Raw genomic sequence first — 25520 nt, 5'->3', positions numbered from 1 at the left:
AACCAAATTCTGAACTTCCTCCAAACTTTTTAAAGCTTCCATTTAGAAGTTTGCTTAAGTTTCCATGGAGAAGTTCAGATCATTAATGGTTTTTAATTCTCAGCAATTTGGGGTTCTGCTGAATTAGTATTTTGTATTGAATTAGTATTCATTTTCCTTAATATGATATGAAAGTGTAATTATATTAGTTATGTTTATATCACATTAGATTATATAGACAAAGTGCATTCCTGTCTAAACCAGGTTTAAAAAACAATCAACCACCCCCATAGCTCGACTGGAATTCACTTTTGTTTACAGCTATTTTTTTTTGACAACGGACTATGACACCTGACTTGTAACTCCTCCAATAGGGTATCGCTCAGGCTACAATTCAATCCAACAAGCATTTATTGAGTCTCTGCTCTATGCCAGGCACTGGAGATATAAAGACAAAAACAAAGTAGTCTTTGTTCTCAAAGGGGGAACAAATAATTGGGAGAAAACAATTTGTATACAAATAGATAAATGCAAAATAAATACCATTGGTTTTGGAGAGGAGAGATGCTGTGAGATAGAGCAATAATAATTTGGTTGAATCAATCAATCAACAAACCTTTATTATGCACCTATTATAGTCCAGGTATTATGCTAAGCACTGGCTATTTAACAAAGGTAAGGCTAGGGAAAGAGTTCATGACCAAACAAAGGACAGATAGGAACATAAAAGATCAAAAATAGATGATTTACATAAAAATGAATTAAGCTTTTTTTTCAGAGATGTAAATTTTAGCTCCCATTAGCAGGGAAACATTAAAGGGGGAAAGCTATTTCCAGCAAGTTTCACTTATAAAGATCTTATTTTCAAGATATATAAGGAAGTGATTCAGACTTATAAGAACAAGAGCCATTCGCAATTAACAAATGGTTAAAGGATGGGAACAAAGTATAGGTACAGGCAGTATCAAGGGAAGATATCTAAGCTAATTATAGCCATGCGAAAAAATGCATCTAATCATTAATAATTGGAAAAATGCAAATTAAAGTAATTAAAGTTTACACCTAACACTCATATGACTAGCAAAGATTAAAAAAGGAAAATGACAATTGCTGGAAAGACTGTAGGAAAACAGGTGCATTCATCGACTGTGGGTTATCTGTGAAGTGGTCTGACCATTTTAGAAAATAAACTGGAACTTTGCCTCAAAACTTAATAAATTATGCGTACCCTTTGACCCACTAGAGAGCAAAGGAAGAGGAAATGGATTCATATATATGTCAAAATATACTCTTTTGTAGAAAAGAACTAGAAACTAAGGGGTACACATCAAGTGGGAAATGGATGAATCAATTATCCTATATAAATATAATGGAATACTCTTATGCTGTAAGAAATAATGAAAAGGACAGAGGAACCTGAGAAGAATTGTGAACTTATACAAAGAAATGTGAAAAGAACCAAAAGAACAATTTATACTATGACATCAGGATTATAAAATCAATGATGTCTCCTTTATCTGGGCAACAGAAGCCCCTTCCACCCCAAAGCATTGTATACACTAAGTGCTTAATAAATGCTAAAAGAATGAGTTGTCAAGGACCTTATAGAATCCTAGTAAGAAGAGACCTTGCAGACCATCCAATACAATTTCATTTTACAGATGAGGTATCTGAGACATAGATGGATACAGTATCGTAGGACTTTGATTTTACAGATAAAAAAGGCAGTCTGAGAGAGGTTAAGTGACTTGCCCACCATCAAATAGATCACAAATATCTAAGGCAGAATTAGAATTCAGGTCTTCCTGTTTTCATCAGTGTTCTATCATTTCTTAGCCATGTGACTCTTGGAAAGTGACCTGCCTGTGGAAAGACCAGAGCACTCTCCACGGTGCCACAACACCCAAAGTCTACCTGCCAGACAAAGGCTGGATGCCAACGGGCCAGAGACAGAGCAGGGAGTTTAAGAGATCTGCAATTCATAAAGGTCAGAGTCTGGGGAACATGGGAGCAGGGGTGGCGAATCCAGCTTAGCTGACAGACGTCTATGCTCTGAGAGGTTTGCACAAAATGGTCTTCACAAATCACTCATCAAACAGCCTTGTGGGTGAGACCATCAATCAATCAACATGGATTTATTAAGTTCCTACTAAGCATTATTAAGCACAAGGCAGACTGGCATCCTGGTGCATGAACAGAGACGACCTTTGAGGCAGAAAGAACCCAATGCCCAGGAAACTCTTGAAGAAGATAAGCCATGGAGAAGCTGTTGATTTGCAATTTCTTTATCAGAAGTCCCACGTACCAATGAAATGACATCAGGTTAGTAGCTCCATTTCTATCATCTTTTAAGGTTTACAAAGTACTTTATGCACAGGCTATCTTGCTGGATCCTTACAACTCTCTACTATTATTAATCTCATTTATACAGATGAGGAAACTGAGGCTTTAAGGTTTGCAAAACACTTTACATAAGTAAAGTGCTAGATCTTCACAAAAACCCTCTACTACTACTATTATTCCTATTTTACAGATGAGGAAACTGAGGCTTAGAGAAGTCAAATGCCTTGGCAGAGTCATATAGCTAATAAGTATCTGAGGTAGAGTTTTCTTTTTATCTCTAAAGAGTTAAAAAAAAAGTTCCAGGTCCTGTGTTAACTGCTAGGGATACAATGACAAGACCTAGATAGCATCTGCCCTCAAGAAGATTACATTTGAGCTCATGCACCAGAGCTCATTTCCAGCAGGGCAGAGAGGTGCTAGGACCTTGCTGAGTCCAGAAAGACATTCAGGAAATTTCAGGAGAAGCTGAATCTGGGGCTAGTTCCGACAAGGGTGTGTGATTCTGTCTGGGTAAGATCAGGAAAGCTAAAGAGAAAGAATGTGACATGGGAAACAGCTAGAGGGTAACATAGGAGAGAGGGAAATCTCAACAACATTTTTCAATTACAGAAGGTAGAAAGGGAGGATCAAAGAAAATCTCCCACCATCTCTTCCCCATCTTTTCCCAGAAATAGGAAAGAGAATTATATTAAAAAGCACAAAAGGAGGAGAGCAGCTTTGTCCACCTCTGATCTCTCCCTCCCTCCCCCCCCCACTTTTTTATCTCTGTATAGAGATTTTGGGTTAGATGCTCAGAAAAAGTATGCCTTTGACATGGGAACACTGAAGAAAGCAGAATTGGGGAGGAACGGAAATCTAGAAGAAAAGGATATTTGGGACTGGAATCCTCCTGAGCTGAGGTTCCCTAAAACACTGATCTTAAGAAAGAGATGGATATTACTGTCTTGTTTTTCCTTCTTTTCCTCTCCAGGACTAAAATAGGTCAAGGGAAGTCCCTGAAAAATGGGAATGGGAAATCCAAACAGGGGAGGAAGGAATAGCCCTGATAATCAGAGCCCCATCAGCACCACTTTGGTATAGTTTGGGATGGAAGTAGAATGAATTATCCCACAATGCATTGGTAATCACCCTGGGAGATGCAGGAGGCCTTGGACCTTTGACATGTTTGGGACCATACTGTTAGCACAGAGCCAAGAGGATGTTGGATGCTAACCTTCTTTCTACTATGCCAGCAGTCTTATTAATAAAGCCATAGCTAAAGAAAATACGTGATTGGGTATGGACAACTTGTAGTAAGAATAACTTTCCATAATATTTGCTTATACTTATTTTCAGAAAAAGCAACTTCACAAGGACAAGGTGGGGGAACTATAACTAGATGTTGATTTACCTTTAAAAGATCTGGGGGGTCACAGTGAACTTATAAGCATAATATTTGTTAACAAATAAATATTTGTCAATGATCATTTATTAATTATTAAGCATAATAATTTGTTATTATGGAAGCATAATATGGAACAAAGCTAATGCCATCTTGGAGTGTTTTAAGGATATTTAAGTGGCTTGCCTATAGCTAAGACGCATCTGAGGCAAAATCTGAACTCAAGCCTTCCAGACACCGTACCACCCAGAGAGGCAAGGTCAATGGAGGAAGAAGAGGAGGGAGCTATAACACGAAGGGAAGAATTTCTTGGAAGCAAGTAGGCTGACTTGAAACAACAGTGCTACAATAAATGAGCTAATGACTACTTGGTTGGCAGTTAATAAAAGGATCCCAAAGCTGGCAATCTCAGTTTCCCAGCAGCAAGTACTGCCTTCTTCCCACAGGCAATAATAGCACTTCTTTCCTCATCTTCTCTCTCCACAACCATCTTTGACTTGAAAAAGTGTTTCTTTATGACCTGAGGACTTCGGCTGACTGCAGAATAATGGAATCGGGGCTGGGTCTTGTGGAGCTCCAGGGGAGAAGCTGGTCCTCCCTTCTCATCATTAGTTCTTAAAGTGAAGTCCTCCAGAGCAGATGAGCTTGGCTCTGACTTTTTGGGTGGTTTCTGAGGGAGGGGAAGAACCCCTCCTCCCATTCCTCAGGGGAATTTGCTTTCCCCACTAGAATGCTCTCTCCTCCCCTGCATCTCCTGGCTTCCTTCAAACTTCAACTCAGTCTCGCCTTCTGCGGAAGGCCCTTCCCATCCTCCACTGCTGGAGCTGCTTCTCCTTGTGCTGGCCATATTTTGTCGGCACGGTTTTTTGCACGCTGTCACCCGCACTGGAACAGAAGCGCACTGAGGGCAGGGGATGGGTTTTTGCCTTTCTTTGTAACCCCAGCACTTGGCACACTGTGCTACTGCACAGTAGGTGGTTAATAAATGCTTGCTGACTGACTCCTGTACAACCGAGGCACCTTACAAATACTCTAATTGGACCCTGCAGACAAGGGACATATCCTGCTCAGTTCAGTTCTCTTTACCCTACAATACTTCCTAAAAATCTTTCCTTCTCCCCCCAGATAGCAGCAAAACTGCCTCAAGTCAAGCAATAGAGAATCAGTTGATACAATTGCCCTTAGAAGTCTCCAGACTGCCATTCAAAGCTGGACTCAGCAACAGCTTACTACAATACTATATTCTTTTGCTCATGGTGGGGGCAGTTTTCTCTTTGTCCACACTCAAGATTCAACAATTTAAGTCAATTAAATTCAACTCCATTTCCCTGTTCTAAGGCCCCTCCCAGCCCTGCTCTCAGAGCCCTAGAGTTCTAAAATTCTCTGTTCAATTCAGTCCATTTCAGCACCCACTTTTAAATGTCTTCTAGGTGCCAGAGCTATACTAAGTCCTGGGATAGAAAGTGAAAAGGGAGATAATTCCTGCCTTGGAGGAACTTACCTTCTACTGAAAGGTTATTACAGGGTACCCAGATAAATGAATTCAATGTAAGAAGGAAGGAAACAAATGTGTATGAAGCGCCCACTATGTGCTAAGTAGTTTACAAATAGCTCATCTGGTACTCAGTATAACTCTGGGATATAGGTGCTGTTTTTTTTTTTTTTTGCTGAGGTAATCAGGTTAAGTGACTTGCCCACATCACACAGCTAAGCCGTGTTAAGTGTCTGAGGTCAGATTTGAACCCAGGTCCTCCTGACTTCAAGGTTGGTGCTCTATCCACTGCACCAACAAGCTACCCCTCTAGGTGCTATTTTTATCCCCATTTTACAGATGAGAAAACTGAGGCAGAGAGAGATAAAATGGCTTGCCCACAGTCACATAGCTGGCACTTCTGTGAGTCCTGATTTATACTCAACTCTTTCTGACTTGGGCCTGGAGTCCAGCACTCCATTTGCAATATTGTTTTGAAACACAAAGTGAATATTAAAAAGGAATTTAATATCATTCTAGTGGGGCAGGTGGGAAAAAGATACCCCAGGGGGTGAGCCCTGGAGGGTGCTGGGAATTCTAAGAGACAGAAGCCAGGGTTGTGCTCCTGCCTCTGAGGCCATAGGGATGAATCTCCATCTGGCAGAGAGAATGATCCTGGAGAGGTGGTTAGCAAAGCTGCTGCGTCTGCCCTTCTCCAACCACCATTTAATAAGTAGTTTCCTATTTTATTATTAAGTATCCCCAGCATCTCACCCAGTGTGGCGAGCGGCCTCCAAGCGCCCAGCCCCCAAGACGGCGGCAAGCTGTCCCACATTCATAAATAACATTTTGCAATTTTCCTGCGCGGGGGCCCGGGTGTGTTATTTTTTATGCATCAAGGTTATAGGAATCTAAAAGTCAGGGCCCTTCGCTTTCCCCTCAAGGAGGGGAATAAAAGCGCCGAGGCTCCGATCGCTCTCGCCTGCGCCAAGTCGAGGGGGGCCAGGCTGAACGCCACGGATTGTGTTTCCGCTTTGTTATCTCGAGGTACAACAATCAGATATCTACAAATGGATGAATCTCTGATCTTGGGGCCCGGCTAGGAGGGGATTTATGTGACAGGCAAGCCCGACTCGCCCATCACTCACTGGGGCTGTCAGGATCCGCCTCCTGATTAAAAAGCACAGAACTTTTCCAAGTTCTAAGCTCAGGACAGGCGGCCCCCCACATGTCAGCCAACACACATGCACAAGTGTGCAAGCGTGTACGTTTGCACGCATGTGTTCCCAAGTACTCCCCTCCCCCTAAGTCTGAACCCAGTCATAGCCAAACCAGGAGGATGCGGGACATCGTTGGCGATAGTGAGTCGAGATGGGACAGAAAGACACTGAGGTCACAAATAATAACATTGACTGATGTGGATGTAGCAGCCCCCAATCTACAAAGCCTGTGTGGAGTCCTGAGCCTAACACGGCCCTAGAGGGGAAGGCGCTCCTGGAGATTTTAGTGTAGCCATTTTACAGAAGAGTACAAATGAGACTCAGAGCTACGATGCCCTGCCCAGGGTCACGGGGTCAGAGGCAGGGACCCCTTCTCCAAGTCCAGAACTCTACGTCAAAGCGACAATTTCCCAACAAATGTCAACAGCCACCCTGCGCGTGTTCCGAGACAAGGAAGGTCAGGCTGCCCCCTTGGGGGATTGCTTCTGGGGTGAGTCTGACCTTGCTGGGAGAACAGCGCCAAGATGCCCAGAGACAAATGTAGCAAAGCTTTACATTTCTAAAGTAGTTTATAAACCCGGGAGGAAGATCATGTGACAGATGGGGAAACTGAGGTTGGGAGTGCTATCAAGTAACTTGCTTTTGGTAGTGCAAGAACTAAGGGTGAGAGGCAGAATTTGAACCCAGACCTCCCGACTCCCAATCTGGCATTATTTCCAGTATACCCACAGTCCCTATTGAGAACTTTTGTTTTTTTTAACCTAGCATGACTTTGTGGTTGAGAGGAATCCTACTTTGGGAGTCAGAGACCCGAATTCAAATTCTGACCATGGCACATACCACCTGGGTGGCTTCAGGTTGGTCCCTTCCCGTCCCAGTGAGCTGAGGGTCCATATTGCTCACAGAATCACACAAGAGACAGCAGATTTTGAGCTGGGAGGACACAAGAGGTTACAAGAATAACTTGTTTTACAGAGGAGGAAACAAGGGCCCCATCTGGTTAAAGACTTGCCTAACTGAGGCAGGATTTGAATCCTCCTCCTATAAGTAGGCAGCACAGTGGATAAATCATCAAGCCTGGAGCCAGGAAGATGAGTTCAAATTCAGCCTCAGGTGCTTATTAGCTGGACAAGTCACTTAACTCTGTGTATCTCAGTTTCCTCCTCTGTAAAATGAGCTGGAGAAGGAAATGGCAAATTACTCCAGTATCTTTGCCAAGAAAATTTCAAATGGGGTCATGAAGAGTCCAACTGGACCGAAAACAAGTGAACAATAACAGTATCCTGACAAAGTCCAAAGCCTATCCATTCTGCCATCTTATCTCACCAGGCCTTGCTGGTAAAACAAATGCATCTAATCTCATCAAGAGATAACATCTCACCTAATCTAAGGGTTTAGATTAGAGATCATCTGTGGTTTAGCAGTAACCCCATTTTACAGATGAGATCACTGAGACATAGAAGATTGAGAATCAACCATGCTTTCTCATGCCATATAAATGTCCAAAGGAAATTCAATTCCAAGTTTTCCTAGAAATCTTCTACCTGTAACTTAATGGTTTTAGAGAGCAGCCTGGGATGTCACTCTCACAGCTGATATGTGACAGGATCTGACTTGAACCTGAATCTTCCCAACTCCCAGGCTAGCTCCCTATGGTTTTATTTAATGCCATTTATTTAAACAAACATTAATTAAGCATCTGTTATGTGCAACAAGCATTAATTAAGCACTTGCTATTTGCAATAGACATTCACTAAACTTTCTATGGCTTTATTTAATGCAATTTATTTGAACAAATATTAATTAAGCACCTACTATGTGCAATAAACATTAAACACCTCTATGTGCAACAACCCTCCACTAAGCACCTACTATGTGCAACAAATATTCTCTAAATTCTCTATGCCTTTATTTAATTCAATTTATTTGAACAAATATTAATTAAGCACCTATTGTGTGTTGTGTGATTAGCACTGTGCCAGGCAGGAAGAAAAAAGATAAAGAATAAAGAAAAAAATAAATATAGCTCATGACCTGAAACAGCCTTGCATTCTACTGGGGGAAAAGCAGCATGTTCATAAGTAAGAACAGACATTATCCTTTGATAAAGGAGTCCCTAATTGGTCTTCCTGTCTTAGAGCCTTCTTGACTTCAATTCATCATCTGCACAGCTGTCAAAACAAGGCAGTCAATAAACACTCAGTAAGCACCTACTATGTGCTATGTCAGAGATCCAAGCACCTCATATTTTAAGGGGGAGATAATTTACAGGCAAACAAGCTCTAGGCAGAATAAATTGGGAGTTATTACCAAGATGAAGGCACTAGAATGAAGGGGAATCAGGGAAAAAACCTTCTTGCAAAAGGGGGATTTTGGCTGGGACCTGAAGGGAGCCCGGGAGACCAGGAGGTAGAGATGAAGAAAGAGCATTCCATGCCCAGGGACGACAGTGATTTTCCTTTAGTGTGGCTCTCATGTCATTCCCCTACTGGGAAAACTTCAGTGCCTCCAAATGCCTCTAGAGTGATAATAATCAGCATTTATCAGCACCTACTATGTGTCGGGCACTGGGCTAAGTGCTTTATAATTATTATCAAATAAGGATCAAATAAGCATTTGATCCTTGCAATATCCTTGGAAACTGGGGCATATAGGGTTAAGTGGTTTGCTAAGGGTCACATGGCTACCAAATGTCTGAAGCCAGATTAGAATAATAATTACAAGAGCCAGCATTTATCTAATGCTTTCTGTGTGTCAAGCACTGGGCTAAGCGCATTATAATTTGTCTCATGTAATCACTTCAATAATTCTGGAAAGTAGGTGCTATTACTATTCCCATTTTACAGATGAGGAAACTGAGGTACACAGAGTTAAGTAGTTTGCTCAGGGTTACATAGCTAGTAAGTAAATGTCTGAGGCTAGATTTGAATTCTAGGCTCAAGGCACTCTCCATTGCACCACCTAGTTATAATTTTTCTGTTTCTTAAAGACCTTCACAATCTGATCTCAAGCTACTTTTCCAACCATACTCATATATGGTTCAGGTTAATAGGCCTTCTTCAAGCGTGGGCCTCCCCCTCCTGCCTCCATATTGACCATCCTCCAGGCCAGAAATGCACTCCCTCCTCCTCCTTTCCCCCTTTGCAAAATCCCCTATTTCCTTCAGTACTCAGCCCACGGACCAGCTTGTACAGGAAGCCCTCCCTGATCCCCTTAATTAACAGTATCCTCTATTGTTAAATTATCTCATATTTATTCTGCATGGAGTTTCATGTTGTTTCCGCCATATCTCTAGGGCCTAGCACACAGTAGGTAATTAATACATGTTTATTGATTGATTAAGAAGATACCATCAACCAGGAGTCAAGAGATCCTGTGTCTTCTATGAGATGGACTTCCCCGGTTCCCCACTCTCCCAGGAGGGACGGAGCAGTTTCACGGAGGGAGGCCGTTACCTCAGGCTCACTATCTCCAGCCGCCTCCTCACACCAGGGGCTAAGCAAGAGGAGACCCTGCTCTCGGATTTAAAACTCCGTGGTCAATTACACAATGTGTGAAACTCCTCCCTGGTGCTGGCGGGCAATCAGACTTCTGAGACTGGTGAGCAAACAGACTGCCTGCCGCGCTCTCTCTCTCACACACACAAGGGAACCCACAGGAGAGCCGCCGAGGGAGGGCGGGAGCCGCACTCGTTCCTCCCCCATCCCCACTCCATGCCCTGAAAATCCGACCCAAAGCCCAGATGTGTACAGTGGGTGCACAGCTCTCCGAGGCTTCCCCAATCTGGAGGAAATGGCGAATTCTCCCTGTCAGCACCGTAGATCACTTTGAGATATATACCATATTAGCAAAAAGAACTGAATTATATTGCATTCATGATGCAATTAAACACTTCACTAGGAATCAATGTAAAACTGATGAGGCCTGAAAGTAGTGCATATGGCTGAGAACATTATAAAACATTACCTTCACTCAAATCCTGTTCAGTAGCAATTTAAATCTTCTTACAGTTACTGCTGCCAATGGTAAACCGGCTACTGATTCATACCAGTGCATGGGAACGAATGAATTTTTTTTTAAAAAATTTATTCAACTACTAAATTGCCCATGAAACCGGAATAGCTGACAGGAGTAATCTGAATTATTATTAGCTCGGCAAGGATTCTGCATTAGCCAATTTAAAACCCCGGCTCACAGGCAGGAACCAGTTAGTACAGGCAGGGTGTTAAATGCTTAGAAGAGTTCTTCATTTGACTTCAGTTTGCATTTAAAGGTCAAGAGATAAAAATTACATGTGACTGCAAACAGAGAGAGGGTGTTTATCTTCTCCCGATGAATCGAGGCGGCTGGACACTTTAAAAAACATTTGAGACTCGGGCTCAGCCGGGACGTTTACTTGGGGAGTTGTGTTAGTATGTGGCTAGGGTTGGAGTTGGATGGTGTGAGGATCGGGAGCTAAAAGGAAGAGGTGCCCGAACAAGGATTTCCCTGAGTAAGTCACTTCTCTGAGACTCAGTTTCCTCATCTGGAAAAGGGGGGTAACGATGGTCTTACTCCGTTCCTTGGAGAGATGTTATGAGGATTAAATGAGACAATATATGCAAAGTGATCTATAAATCTGGAAGCCCAGATTTACAAATTCTAGAAATGTGGGTTATTATTATGATGGGGACTGGCAAAAACGGCCACTCGCCATCACTTCGGACATAAGGTGCATCCCTCAAAACGTAGGAATGATGTTGCTCCTAGTCCCCTGGTCCACCTAAGTCCCCAAGTTAAATGCAATGAAAATCTTTCAAAATATAAAGAGCTAGCAGAAGAAATCAAAACTTTCTGGAACAAGATGAGGTGAGCTGTCTCCCTTTCATTATCATTGGTTTTTTGGTACGCTTTTAGATGGGCAGTTCAGATGGAAGCAGTCATGGGTCAGCTTAAGATAGAAAGCCACTACTTTGCTATTATATTTAACCTTTGACAAACTCTGGTATAGGTTGATGAAATTAATTAATAATGATTTCCAGAATTGTGGTTTTATAGGGGGGAATTGTCCATTGCTGAATGCCCATCTACTATGTAGATCAGCAGTTCTTCTTCAACTTAATCCTGAAAACTTATGTGGATAGTTAGATTGTGGCAGAGCAGGATTTGAATCCATGCCTTACTGGTCCTCTATGAACAAAGTCAGCTGCTTCTAACGCTTTATCACTTAGGTGCCTATTTTACTGTCTGTCTCAAGAATCCTATCAGCCCAGCTCTATTGCTTTCTTCACTAGTCATAGAAAAGGATGAAGAATGAGAGAGAAAGAGAGAATGAGAACAAAAGCAAATGAGAAATAGAGAGAGTGAGAGATGAAAAAAAGGAAGAATAGGAGGAGAATCAGAAGAAAAGAGACAGAGAAAAGAAGGAGGAGGAGAATAGGAGGAGGAAAAGCAGAAGAAAAAGGGGGAGAGAGAGAGAGAGAGAGAGAGAGAGAGAGAGAGAGAGAGAGAGAGAGAGAGAGAACCATTGTCAAAATGGAGCTATTCACAGATAACTGATTTAGCAAAAGAAAAAATGTCCAGCCTCCTCACTTTTGAAAAAAAGAAACTGAGTCCAGAGAGATGCTGTAATTTGGTCTCTCTCTTTCTCTGTCTCTCCCAGATGCTAGCTTGAGCATCGCTTGGCTAACCAGGCACTATGACACTACCTTACCTTTGCTGGGGAGTTGTCAGGGACACCTGAGGTTCAGGAGAAAAAGTGACATGAGGGACTCAGTATAGACATGCCTCACTTGACACAAGCATTGAGTTCTTGATATGTTATGTTTAAATCAAATTTCTGCCAAGCAAATTCTATTTTAAAGGCCCAGGGGGAGCTTCTAACTTCAGGCAATCCTTTTGCAGGTAAAACATCCCCCTTGTTTCTATTGTGCAGTAGCTGGAGGTGCAGGGGACAGAGCACCTCTGGAGTCAGAAGACTTTAATTCAAATACAGCCTTGGACACTTAATGTTTATGATCCTGGGCAAGTCACTTAGCTCTAGTTTCCTCCACTGTAAAATGAATATAATAATAGCACCCACCTCCAAGTGTTGCTGCAAGAATCAAGTAGATAATATTTGTAAAAAAGAGTACTTAATACAGTAACTAGCACATAGTAGGTACTATATAAATGCTTATTCCTTTCCCTTTGAGCATGTTAGGGTTTTCATACAATGATTTCCTATATGATGGGGACACATGTGAATTCTTAGTACTCACTCTTGACTTTTCTGTGGATGTGACCCTATTGGCCCCTGTTTTCATCCAGACACTGTCTTCTCTTTGGCTCTTTTTTCTCTCTAAATAATAATCTTTCATTTCTTCTTTCTTCTATATTCCCCTCCCCAACAGAAAAAAGAAAGAAAGAAAAAAAATTTAAAAAATGGAAGGAGGGAGGGAGGGAGAAAGGGAGGAAAGAAGACAGAAAGAAAAGAAGGAAGGAAAGAAGAAAGGAAGAAAAAAAGGAAGAAGGAAAGAAGGAAAGAAAGAAGGAACAAGGGAAGGAGGAAGGGAGACAGAGAAGAAATAAAGGAGGAAGGAAGAAAAGAAGGAATGAGGTAACGAAGAATGAAGAGGGGCAGAAAGGAAAGAAGAAAGGGAGAGAGGGAGGGAAGAACAAAGAAAGTAAGGAAAGAAGGAAGAAGGGAAGGAGGGAAGAACAAAGGGAACAAGGAAAGAAGGAAGGAAGGAAAGGAGGGATGAAGAAAGAAAGATCCAAATAAGAAATATAATCAAGCAGAACAAATTCTCATATTGGTCATGAAAAAGGTGGATTTTATTCTGTACCTGAGTCCATCGCCCTCTGTGAGGAGGTAGGTAGCGGACTTTAATCTTATTCCACCCCATCATTCTGGAATTAACACACATGACTCTTCCTCACAAACTAGACACCCCAGGCCAACTGTCCTGCTTGATGTTCCCCACTTCATGGCATTACACAAGCTATCTAACCTCTCAGTTCTCTCTCACTGCCTGGCATGTGTTCCCTTCTCACAGCTAGGTGGCACAATAGTGGATAGTGCCTGGACCTGGAGTCAGGAAAACGTGAGTTCAAATGTGACCTCATACTCTTAACTAGAGGGATGGATCCTGAATAAGTCATTTAACCTTGCTTTGCTTCATTTTCTCAAGTTCAAAAGGAGAATGATAACAGCACCAGTTCCTTACAGGGTTGTTCTCTCCCAAATGAGAGAATATTTTAGCATAGTCCCTGGCACCTAGAAGTCACTTTATAAATGCTAATTATAAATAATTATCATCCTTATTGCCCATGGCTCAGAGAATTTGTACTTCCTTCTAAGCTCAGTTCAAGTATCAGGACATAAAGGAATCCTATTCTGAGATCCTCCAGGTGCTAGAACCCTCCTTGTGGAAATGTGGGTGTACACACACACACACACACACACACACACACACACACGTATACACTTACAGATGCCCATGTATATAAATACACATATATATGTATCTGTATACATATATGCATAAAATGTTACCAAAAATTATATTATATATATATAAAGATTAGATTATATTATATTGTATTCAGGCAATCCTTTTGCAGGTAAAACATCCCCCTTGTTTCTATTGTGCAGTACCTGGAGATGCAGGGGACAGAGCAACTCTGAAGTCTGTGGATATGACCCTATTGGCCCCTGTTTTCATCTAGACACTGTCTTCTCCTTGGTACACACACTTTCTTTATATACATACATATGTATATATGGGCACGTAACACAACGTACATATATAATCATTGTGTATGCATGCAAATATATGTATGTATATGTAGAGAACATTCCAGCCGGTGGGGGTAAAGGAGATCAGGAAAGGCCCTGACCCAGACCCCATCTTGCGGATTTCAGTGAACCCCAGTTTCTGACTGGGGCCATTTTGGTAATGCGGCATCTCTGAGTTTAGCTGGACCTGATTCCAGATGACAGCTATCCAGGCTGTCAGAAGCCTCCTATCTAGAACTTTTCCAGTCTGGCAGAACCCAGCAGAGCTAGCGGCAACAGCCAGACCAGAAACAGAAGAAAGGATGACTTTGGAAGGCAAACTATAGCCAAGGGGTCTGGTGATCTTTCAGGTTTCTTCAGTTTGGTAAAGACAATTGGTCTCTCTAGAGCAGAGTATGTGGGGCGTCGGCCAGGCGCGGTATGGCAGATTGAAATAAAGATCTGGCTTCTAATCTTGTCTCTGAGACCTAAGAACAGCATAACCACAGTGAAGTTCCTGAAATGCTCAGGGTCCCCGGGTGCTTCCGGAACATAAAATGCTCCCACACTGGGGGCTCCCACCTCAGTGAAATAAAACACTTTGCACCTTTGTGTCTTGCCTCCAAAATCCATATGACATTTTCAGTGAAGCTTCTTTTCAAAGAAATGCAAGTTTTGGTTTTTTTTTGGGGGGGTGGGGGGAGAAGCTTTTCTATGATTTAAACCAAGAGAAAGAAAACTCCAGGCTACCATTTCCTAATTCTAGTTTTAGTGCTGTTCCCTGCCGGGGATCAGGGCTCTGCTGATGGCTTCCTCTCCCTAGCCTCAGCGGGAACATCTCTCTCTCCGACCCTGCCAGCCTCTTCCTTCTAACTCTGCATTTCACCTTGAAGCACAGATGGAAGGAACCCTTTGGGGGTTCCCAACTTCACCCTGCTTCCTTTTCACCTAATTTGCAAGGCTGCCCACCTGACTGGATCTCATGCTCTCAGATGTCTACACCAGCTCTTCTTTCAATCTCATCCATTTTTATATTGTGGTCTCCCCTGATGCAATGAACCCGTAATTGAATTTGGTTAAGTATTATCTTGAAATTCAGCCTCCATGGACACTAGATTCTATGATATTTCATATGAAGGCCCGGGGAGGGGATGATGGAGTGGGGAGGAACATATAGACAGACAGAGATAGAGATACAGAGAGGGAGAGAGGGAAAAAAAAACCCAACAGGAAGAGAGAAATAGAGGGGGGGAAAGAGAGGAGGTAGAGAGAGACAAAAACAAAAAAGACAGAAACAAAGAGGGACTAAAAAGGAGGAAGAAACAGATAAAGGAAGAGAAACAGAGCAAAACTGAGAAGGGGAGAAGAAAAGAAATAATATAAAGAGGCAGAAACAGACAGAAAGAGAGAGGAAGAGAATTAGAAACAGAAAAACACATTAAGAAAGGGAAAATGGAAGAGGGAAAATGAAAAAAGGAGAGATAAAAACAGAAACAGCAACAGAAGAAGAGAATTAGAGAAAGAAAGGAGACATAGAGAAAAGGTTAGAGATAAATAGAGAGAAAGGCAGAGAGAAAAAAGGGAGGAGGGAGAAAGAAGAGAGGAAGAGAGAAAAGACACAGAGAAAGAGAGAAGAGAGAATGAGAGAGAATGAAAGAATATGTGAGAGAAAGAAGGGAGGAGAGAGGAGAGAGAGTAAAGGAGGGAGTGATGAAAGGAGGGAAGGTGGGAGGAAGAGGAAAGCAGAGAGAGGGATGAAGAAAGAGCCACACACAGAGAGGGGAAAGAGAGAGAGAGGAAGGAAGGAGAGGGAGAGAGAGAACATATGAGAGAAGAGGGAGGAGGGAGAAAAAAAAGGAGGGACAGAGAGGGGGAGAAAGTGAAAGAAAAAGAGAATGTGAGAGCGAGAATGAAAAAGAGAGGAAGGATAGGAGGAGAGAGAGAAGGAAAAAGAGAAGAAGGGGTGGGGGCAGACAGAGATGGGCCATTCTCTTGGGCCCAGCTTCTATAAGCATCCCAGAACGAATAGAGGGATGACCTCCCTAAATAGGGTGAGCCCCGAGGTCCTACTCAAGGGAAACACTCTCCTCACCCCCAGTCCTAACTCCAACCCATGTGAATAAGAGCTGAGTGGAGAGGAGGCTGCAGGGAGAGTCCCGTGCAGACAGAACAAGCTGAGGGCAGGGAGGGCCCAGCTGGGACAATGGAGAAGGGGAACAATTAGATTAGCATCAATAATGGTATAGGAGTGGCTAGGGAGGCTGGTCACATCACAACCCCTCGCCTCCCACCTCCAGGCCCCATCTGTCAGCTGTGGTCAGCTGTCCTCTAGATCCGGACTCGTGACCTCAGGTATACAGATATACAAAAAAGGTGTATAAATCAAACGTTTACTGATAATAAATCATAATTTTGCAATCTCCACATTCAGTTACAAGACCCTAGATGGGGTTGTGAACCACAGTTTAAGAAGCTTTGGTCTAGATAATTTAGGTCTAGAAATGACACCCAGAACTGATGAGGGCACCTTCCTTGGAAGAGCGGGGACAGAAGCCCTTCCATACCCTCCCCTTAGGGTAGCCCGGTGGGTACCTGAGGATGCCCAAAGAAAGTACATAACTGACTGACCACTTGAATTCTGAGAAAAGAGATCTTGCCACTGGGCAAGGCCCTCCCTGCCCACAGAAATACCCAGCACTAACCTGGCTTATTATTATAGTCATGGCTCTCTTCTCCATAGTCCTGGAAGGAAGGGAACTTAGGTGCTGGTTAACATAGGCCATTGGGGGCAGCTAGGTGGTGCCCTAAAACAGTCCTAAAATCAGAAGGCTGAGTTCAAATCTGGTCTCAGACACTTAACATTTCCTGACTGTGTGATCCTGGGCAAGTCACTTAACCCCAACTATTTCAGCAAAAACAAACAAACAAAAGAAATAAAATAAACATATGCCATTGATGAGGATGACTCCCAACCCTCTCCAGACCTTGACCTAAAATAAGGGGCCTTATCTGTGTTCCCTGTGGGTCGGTGGAGAGATTTCATGTAGGTCTGTGAATTTGGATGGAAAAATAATGGCACTTCCATGTTCACTAATGTCTAGTGGAAATTTAGCATCTGTCAGTTATGAATGTAGACAATGAAAGATGATTCTGAAAAGGAGCCCATAAGCTTCACAAGCTCACTGCCAGAGAAGCCCATGGCTCAAAAATGGTTAAGAAATTCTGATCTGGACAATCTTAAAAAATCTTTTTCAGCTCTGACAATTCCTGTTCTAAGGCCTCTCCAAGCCCTGACACTTTTTTTAAAGCCCCTCCCTTATATGCCATTCCCTGTTCTTAAAGCCCTTCCCTAATCTGACATCCCATGTCCTAAGTCCCCTCCCACTCCTGACCTCCCCTGTTCTAATGCCCCTCCCAGCGCTGACATCCCCTGTCCTAAGTCCCCTCCCACTCCTGACCTCCCCTGTTCTAATGCCTCTCCCAGCGCTGAAATCCCCTGTCCTAAGTCCCCTCCCACTCCTGACCTCCCCTGTTCTAAGGCCCCTTCCAGCTCTGACATCCCCTGTTTTAAGGCCCCTCCTAGCTCTGCTGTTATATAGCCCTTTATAGACATCCTTTCTCTGCCCCGCTTTCTCTTCTAGTGAAAAGTAAAATGAGAAAATCTAGGAAAGTCAAATTAAATCCTGAAAAGGGCACTTTAGTTTACCAGATGTTCTCTCGTTTCTTGTTCCTACTTTAAAAAACATCAACATTTATGTTGTTTTTTTTTAAAGGTTATTTAGTTGTTTGCCGTTGATACAAATCACAAGGGTTCGTACATACACGGCACCTTATAATCGCAAGGTAATGAGACTGATTTTTTTTAAACAAACACACCAAAATGGATACATGCAAATGTGGTCCCCTGGAAAGAGCTCATTGCAGGAAGTCTCATGTGGATGGCGGGGATGATCAGAAAACTGCTGGCAAACTGCTCTTGGGGGCTGCCGACACGCGTTATTTTTCTGAGTATTTTTTTCCCATTGGTGGCAAGCGCTCTGGGTTTGGGGGTAAGAGAATCGATCCCCAGGGAATCGGGGTTCCAATCCTGGCGATGATGATCCTCAGGAAATCACTTTGTCTTTCTGCACTTTTACCTTTCTATATTCTCTCCTGTTTAAAGAGGAGATTGGCACTAGACCATCCATCTCTGAGCCTTCTCACATGCAATCCTGTATCCTAGGGATCGTGATCCTAACGGAATGCTTTGGAAAGCGCCAAGAGCCACTCAAGGCTCTGTCTGGTGAATGCCAAGGTGGGCAGCACCATTTTTAAAAATGTGATTTGACTATTTTAAAGCAACAAGACTGATTTTCTTGTAGGGTGCAATGTAAAACAAAGGCGAATCCAGTCAAGCGCCATATTGTATTTGATCAAACAATGTCACTGGGGAGCCAAGGGAAGAAGAAGAATTCCTTTGGGTGCCAAAGGCTGTTGAGTCTCCAAAAAATGACTCCGAGAATTATTTGTGTCTTAAGTTCTATTTTTCCAAACATGACGAGAACAGAGGCCAGAGGTGATGATGATGGCAATGAAGATCAGACCTAAGGTTGGTATTCTAGGTGAGGAAATGTCCTTTACAGGTACACGTTGGCACCTTCCTGACAATGTATATTCTTAGAGACTTGCCTAGGGCAGAGGTACCAAAGATACAGGTTGGAAACCCTCCAATGACTTGACCAGGTCATACAACCAGTAAAGAAAGACCTGGAGTTGGAATTAGAGTAAATAGGTAATCTTTTTAGCTGGTCATAAATAAATCCCTTTACAAAAACACAAAACTCAAAACATTTCTGAGAATATAGCCAATAAACTGATCATAACACCCCATTCCAGACCAAACTATTGCCCAGAATCAGAGATGGGCACGATAATGATCCCATAAATTTAAGAAGAGCATTTTCAATAAAAGTTGTTCTATTGAATAATCCTAATTGGGCATTAAAAGCACTTGAAATAGACTAAGCAAAAAATCACGAGGGCTAAAGACCAGCGGGGATGGTGGGTGGAGCCCGCTGATCTGTGGTGGAAACAGGATGAGGTATGTGTCTTCCCCACTAGAGTTACTAAACTGGGTCCCTATGATGGACCCAGAAACACATATTCCACCCTTTTATTCAATTACAAAAGAGTAATCCTTTTATCTATCTGCATAAGATTAAAAGCTGTGGTGGAACCTTTTCTATTAGAACCAATGGAATATGATGACAGCCAGCCTTAGAATTAGGAAGGTCTCGGTTCCATTCCTGCCTTGGACACACATTTTCATTGTGACTCTCAGTGAGTCCCTTTAATCTCTCTGTGATTCCAGGAAACTCAGCAAGTAATATAGTAGATTAGGCACTAGTCTTGGATTCAGAAAGACCTGAATTTAGATCCTGTTCTTAAAAACTTTCTGGCCGCATGACTTTGGACAAGTCACTTGACTTTCCTGTACCTCAGTTTACTCATCTATAAAATAGATGGGGGGAAATATGCTGACTCAATGATCCAAGGTTGGTTCTAGCCCTAATTCTATGATTCTGTGATTTTAAGATTCATACCAGATGTTGATCTTCTGGGGCAAAAAGTCTTTTGTCCTCTGTGACAGTTCCCCACGTGAATGGTGTTAAAGCCAAACAAACTAGGACCACCATGCCATATATAAGGACGCTTGTGGTCTCTGAGTGATTTAGAAAATCACATTTTAACATTTTCTATGTTCTACTATATACTTATTATAAAAAAATTTCCAGCTACATTTACATCAGCCTAAAGAGGTTTGACATCTGTACCAATGAAAATCACAAGTGTGGCCAAATAATGATGATAATTTGCTATTGTTGTTCCAGACCTATGGTTTCTTTGATATGGGAAATTCCCTGTTTGGAAATTCTCTCTACCAATGGAGTCTAGCCACTGCTTTCTTAATGTCTTCTGAGTCATGGATCCTCTTAGTAGTCTGGGAGAGTCCGTGGACCCATTCTCAGAATCTTGTTTTTAAGGGATGGAAGAAAATGCTAAGTTTTAGTTAAAGGTGAGTGCACATAAAGCCACGGTCCTCCAGACATCTCTCTATGAATCTCTCAGGGGCCTGTGGACACCAGATTGTAGACACAATCTCTGTTGTGGAGTTATCTCAGAGCACAAGGGAGCTGCCTACAGTCACAAAGGCAATGTGGGTGAGATCAACACTTGAATCCAGATCCTTCTGAACCAGGGGGCTGCCCTTTAGCTACTAAGTCATACTGAGCTGCAATAAACTTTGAACCCAAGCAACAATAATAATAATTAATAGCAGTAACAAGATAAGGAGTAATCAATGGCAATATAAAAATGAAAGCTATTATTTATATTACATTTTAAGGGTTCTAAAGATTTTACATATCTGACCTCATTTTTGGTTTTAAGAGATTGTTGTTTTTAGTTGTGAGGCACTTCACTGATACAAAATGAAGAGAGTTTTCCCTCCTTCTGCCCCCTTCCCAAAAGTAATGAAAAAATCAGAAGGAAGCAAGTTCTTCCCTGGAGCACTAAGAGAGAAAATTTTAGGGGAACAGAGTAGAAAGAGGGATTGAGAGGGACTGGAGTGATAGAGGTATGAATTAAGGAAGAGGGATGCTTCTAATCTGCCCAGGCTTTCTAGTAACAGATCCCTTCAAGCAAAGGAAACATAAGAACCCAGATATGAGATACCACCTCTAAGCCGGAGAGAAGAATGACAGGAGATATGATGGGTACAATATTCCATAAGGAGAAAATGAGATTAAACCCAAGCATATCCTCAATCCAACACAGCCAGAGAAAGAGAAACTCTTTCTTTTTGGAAACGTTTCCCCATAACAATCCCCAGTATTGCTATCATTGGATTGACTTCAGAAAAAATTAGCTCCACCAATTGCTTTTATTCCCATTGGGGGAGGTAGTCAAACTTTACTCAGTCCATGGTCAAGGAAAAGCAGGGTGTATCATCACAGATAGATGGATGGATGGATGGGTAAACAGTCATTCAGACAGACAGATGGATGGATAGGTAGTCAGAAACACAGTCGGACAGATAGACAATGGATAGATGAATGGATGGACAGATGGACAAATAGATGGAAAGACAGGCAGATAGGTGACTAGATAGATAGATGGATGTTCAGATAGGTGGATGGATAGTTGGGTAGTCAATCAGACAAAAAGACAGACTGAAAGACAGACAGAGAGATGTATAGATAGATATAGATGGATAGATACATACACAATTGGATGGATGGATAGATGATTGGATAAATGAGTATAGAGATAGATACACATGTATATGTGTGTGTACGTATACACACATATCTGTTAAAGAAATGGGATATAGATCAATATAAATCATCAGGAATCTGGAAGAGTTTGGGGATGATGAAAATGGCAAAGGGAGAGGGTTAGCATATGGGATAAAATTTTTTTCACCAACAAAGGCTGAGTGATCTTTTGCTTGGGATATAATTCTGATGATTCTTTGTCTTATAAGGACAAAGTTAAATGGCTTCTGCTGTCTGGTGCAACTCAGAAAGCCTCATTCTGGGAGGATCAGAAAAGCATCTTCTCTTCAACCTGGGAAAATGGCAACACCAAAAAGCAGCAATTCATTCAAGCAAGTAAATAAACATTTATTAAGTGCCAGCTATGTGTCAGGCACTGAATAAGGTGCTGTGATCCATCCATGTATTTTTTTCTTCAACAAACATTATAAAGCCATAGAATCTCACAATTAGAAGAAACTTCCAGGGTCCATGTAGTCCAGCCCACCCCTCAACAAAAATATTCTCCAAAGCATATCTGACAAACATTTAACCAATTTTTACTAAACTAAAAACTAAACTAAACTAAAAACAAACTCTTTGAAAAAGAAATCTACATTTGACAAATTGAATTAAATATTGGAAAAATGGGTTTAGATTAATACTTTACAGCTCTACACAATAATATTCAATTTAAATACAAAGTCACTTCATTTTAAATAATCGAAGCATATGAACAGAGACATCTTTTACGATGAGGAGCAGAATTCTAATCAAACCAAAGGACAGAAAAGATCACAAAATATAAGAGTAAGATTAGATAATTCTGGGTCATGAAGAGTTGGACAGGACTGAAAATGAATGAACAACAACAAAAAGACCGGGAGAATTTGCTACCATCCAAGGGAAGTCATTCCACTTTGAGATAACTCTAATTTTGGTAAATGCTTTCTTCTATGAAGTCTACCTTTCTACAGTTTCTATCGATTCTTCTAGTTCTGCCTTCTTGTGCCGAGGAGAACAAAAAGAAGGAGGGAAGAGAAGAAGGAAGAGGAAGAGAAAGGAAGGGAGGGAAGGAGAGAAAAAGAAGAGTAAAATATAGAGAGGAGAGAGAGAAAGAAGAGAAGAGAGAGAAAAGAAGAAAAAGAAAATGGTGATAGAGAAAAAAGAGAAGAAGGAGGAGGGAGGGAGAGAAAGGGAAGGTGAAAGGGGGAGAGAGAGAAACAGAGAAAAAGACAGAGACAGAGAAACAGAGAGGAAGAAAAGAGCAAAGAAGATGAAGAAACAAGAGAGAGGAAGAGAAGAGAAAAAAGATGAAAAAGAAAAGAAGAGAGGAAGGGGAAAAGAGAAAGATGGAGATAGAGAGAGATAGAGACAGAAAGAAAGAGAGGGAGAGCTAATAACTGGTGAAGATGCAGGATGCAGGCCCTGTGGAAGGGCATGTTTTTTCATGGGAGTCATAGATTTTATCAGGCCAAGGGAAGAAGGAGAGAGTTTACTTGATGCATTTGACTCCCAGTTTGTCTCAAGAGTAGGGTCTGTGCCCGGACCTAGAGGTTTGGAAGGCAGGCTGGAGCCGGATCATAGAGAGCCTCCAATGTCAACCCTTTGTCCTGGAAAGCAAGAGGCTTCATCCTAACTATTCCACAAAGGAGGCAGACGGCTCCTTAGCACATTCAGGCCCATCAATAAAGAGAAGGAGGCCCAAGCCAGGCTTCAGGAAGAAGTGGGCTCCGGCACAGAAAAGAGGCATTGTCTCTTTAAGTGAATACGGCACTGTATCATCCTTTCTCTTCCTATTTTCGGTTTTATTAGCAAAGCAGCACAATGTTTATACTAGTGGGTATTACATTTGCCAGAACAATTACAGTATGACAAATGGCACATCAATGTAATCCATCAACTCAGCCAAGACAGGAATCCTTTACCCGGGACTGCCATTAATTCCCGACTCCAATCTCTGGGGTCCCATGCCTCTGTCTCCATGACAACATGGGAGACGCCTGGTGAGAATGCCACCTCTCCATGAAAGATGGGCACCTCATTGGCGCACTGGAATTTAACCTCTGACACCCGCGTATCAGTCTGCTCGGCGCCAGCAGCTCGAGCTTTGGGGCTCTAAGTACATGCAAGGAGGCTCGCGATTGCCTCCTCCGGCAAGGTTCACCTTGGGCATCGAGGCTCTTCCCAACCCGGGACCAGTCCCCCTTTCTCTCCCCTTTGGAGACTCAGTGTTCCCCCTGAACAAATCTCTTTGCCATTCCTCAGATTCAGTACTCCATCTCCCACCTCTGGGCCTTTGCCTTCATTGTCTCCCATCCTTCTTCCCCTCCCTCTCTTAGGATCCTCAACTTCCTTCAAAGCTCAGTTCAAGTACTGCCTCCTCTAGGAAATCTTTCCTGATCCCCTTAGTTGTAAGTCCTCTCCTTCCTCCCTAAATGATGAGGGGGATTCTTTTTCAGAGAGGAAGATGTTGCTTAGGGAAGCTGAGAAGCCGGTGTCACCAGTGGAATCTGGAATACAATACTGTGTGTCATGCAATAAATTTGGAATCAAAAGATCTGGATGCAAATCCAGTCCCTGATACAGCAAGATCCCAGGATCACCAATCATGAGCTGGACGAGATCACAGAGACCACCTAGTCTAAACCTACAATTTAACAAATGAGGAAACTGAGACCCAGGGAAGCTTAGTGCCTTATTTAAGGTCTCATGGAGAAGCTGCAGAGCGAGGATTCAGATTCAGGTCTCAAGATGCCAACCACATCATTTTTATCACGGTGCTTTTAACAAGGTGAATGGACTGGCAAATCCCTTAAATCCCAGGGAACCCAATCTCTCAACTAAAGTCATTTCCAGGTCTGAAATCTACAATATCATTTGTTATTATAATTGTTATATAATATACAAATGTTATACTATTATGTTATAATGTCTCCTTCCAGTTTCAAAATCTGATATCATGCTATTATAATTATTATATAATGTATAAATGTTATCATATTATAATATCTCCTTCCAATTCTAAAATCTATATCACTTGTTATGTTATAATTTTTATATAATATATATGTTATATTATGTTAAAATTCCTCCTTCCAGTTCTAAAATCGATATCACTTGTTATGTTATAATTGTTATATAATATTTAAATGTTAAAATATTATTATGTTATAATGTCTCCTTCCAGTTCTAAAATCTATGATATCATTTGATGTTATAATTGTCATATAATATATGTGTTATGATATTATAATTCCTCCTCATTCTAAAATCTGATATCATTTATCATTATGCTATAATTTTTATATAATATATGTTATAATATTCTGTTACTATGCTTCCTTCCAGTTCTAAAATCTGATATCATTTGTTATATTATAATTGTTATATAATATATAAATGTTATAATATTGTTATGTTATAATGGCTCCTCTTCCCGATAGAATATACACTCTTTGCAGGTAGGGATGAGTGCTTTTTTATCCGAATATACTCAGTATCTGGCACTATAGCCAATGTATAATAACTGCCTTTTGGATTGAATTATTCTGGGGAAAGCACACGTCAGTCGGGTCCCCAAACATTGGACAAGTCTGGCTTGGTTCTCTGGGGCTAAGCTTGAAAACCCAGAATCCATAGGACCAAAGAGCAGCCATCTTGACTCAATATGTAACAACTAAGGGTTTTGGTTGAATAATGACAGAATTGAGAATTGGAAGGGACCTTGGCTGCCATGTGGGCTAAGCCATTGGAGCAGATTTGATTTCTCTGGGATAGAGAATTTTTAATGAGGAAATTTCTCTACTGATGCAGATCTCACCATTCTTTGAGATTAATTGGGGTTGCCAACTTGCTCAGGGCATTGAGGGGTTCAATGACCTATCCTAAGCCACAGAGCCAGTATGTATGTGTTGGCGATAGGACTTGAACCCAAATTTGCCTAACCCTGAGATGAGCTTTCTGTCTTCTAGGAACTGTTGCCGCTCCTTTTTGTTGCTCAGTCATTTCAATTGTAGCTCCATGACTCCATTTAAGGTTTTCTTGGCAAAGATATTGGAGTGGTTTGCCATTTCCTTTTCCAGCTCATTTT

The 25520-nt window shown here is 41.9% G+C and overlaps 1 protein-coding gene across 3 annotated transcripts in view; it reads right to left on the bottom strand.

The window, feature by feature from the left end:
* The window catches only part of CUX2 (cut like homeobox 2), a 384154-nt gene that overhangs the window by 230054 nt on the left and 128580 nt on the right, over positions 1 to 25520 (bottom strand). The window lies entirely within an intron of this gene.

This window comes from Antechinus flavipes, chromosome 1 (assembly GCF_016432865.1).
Source record: "Antechinus flavipes isolate AdamAnt ecotype Samford, QLD, Australia chromosome 1, AdamAnt_v2, whole genome shotgun sequence".
In the NCBI taxonomy this organism is placed as follows: domain Eukaryota; kingdom Metazoa; phylum Chordata; class Mammalia; order Dasyuromorphia; family Dasyuridae; genus Antechinus; species Antechinus flavipes.
Note: the sequence above shows the minus strand (reverse complement) of the source record. Positions and strands in the feature narration are given on the sequence as shown.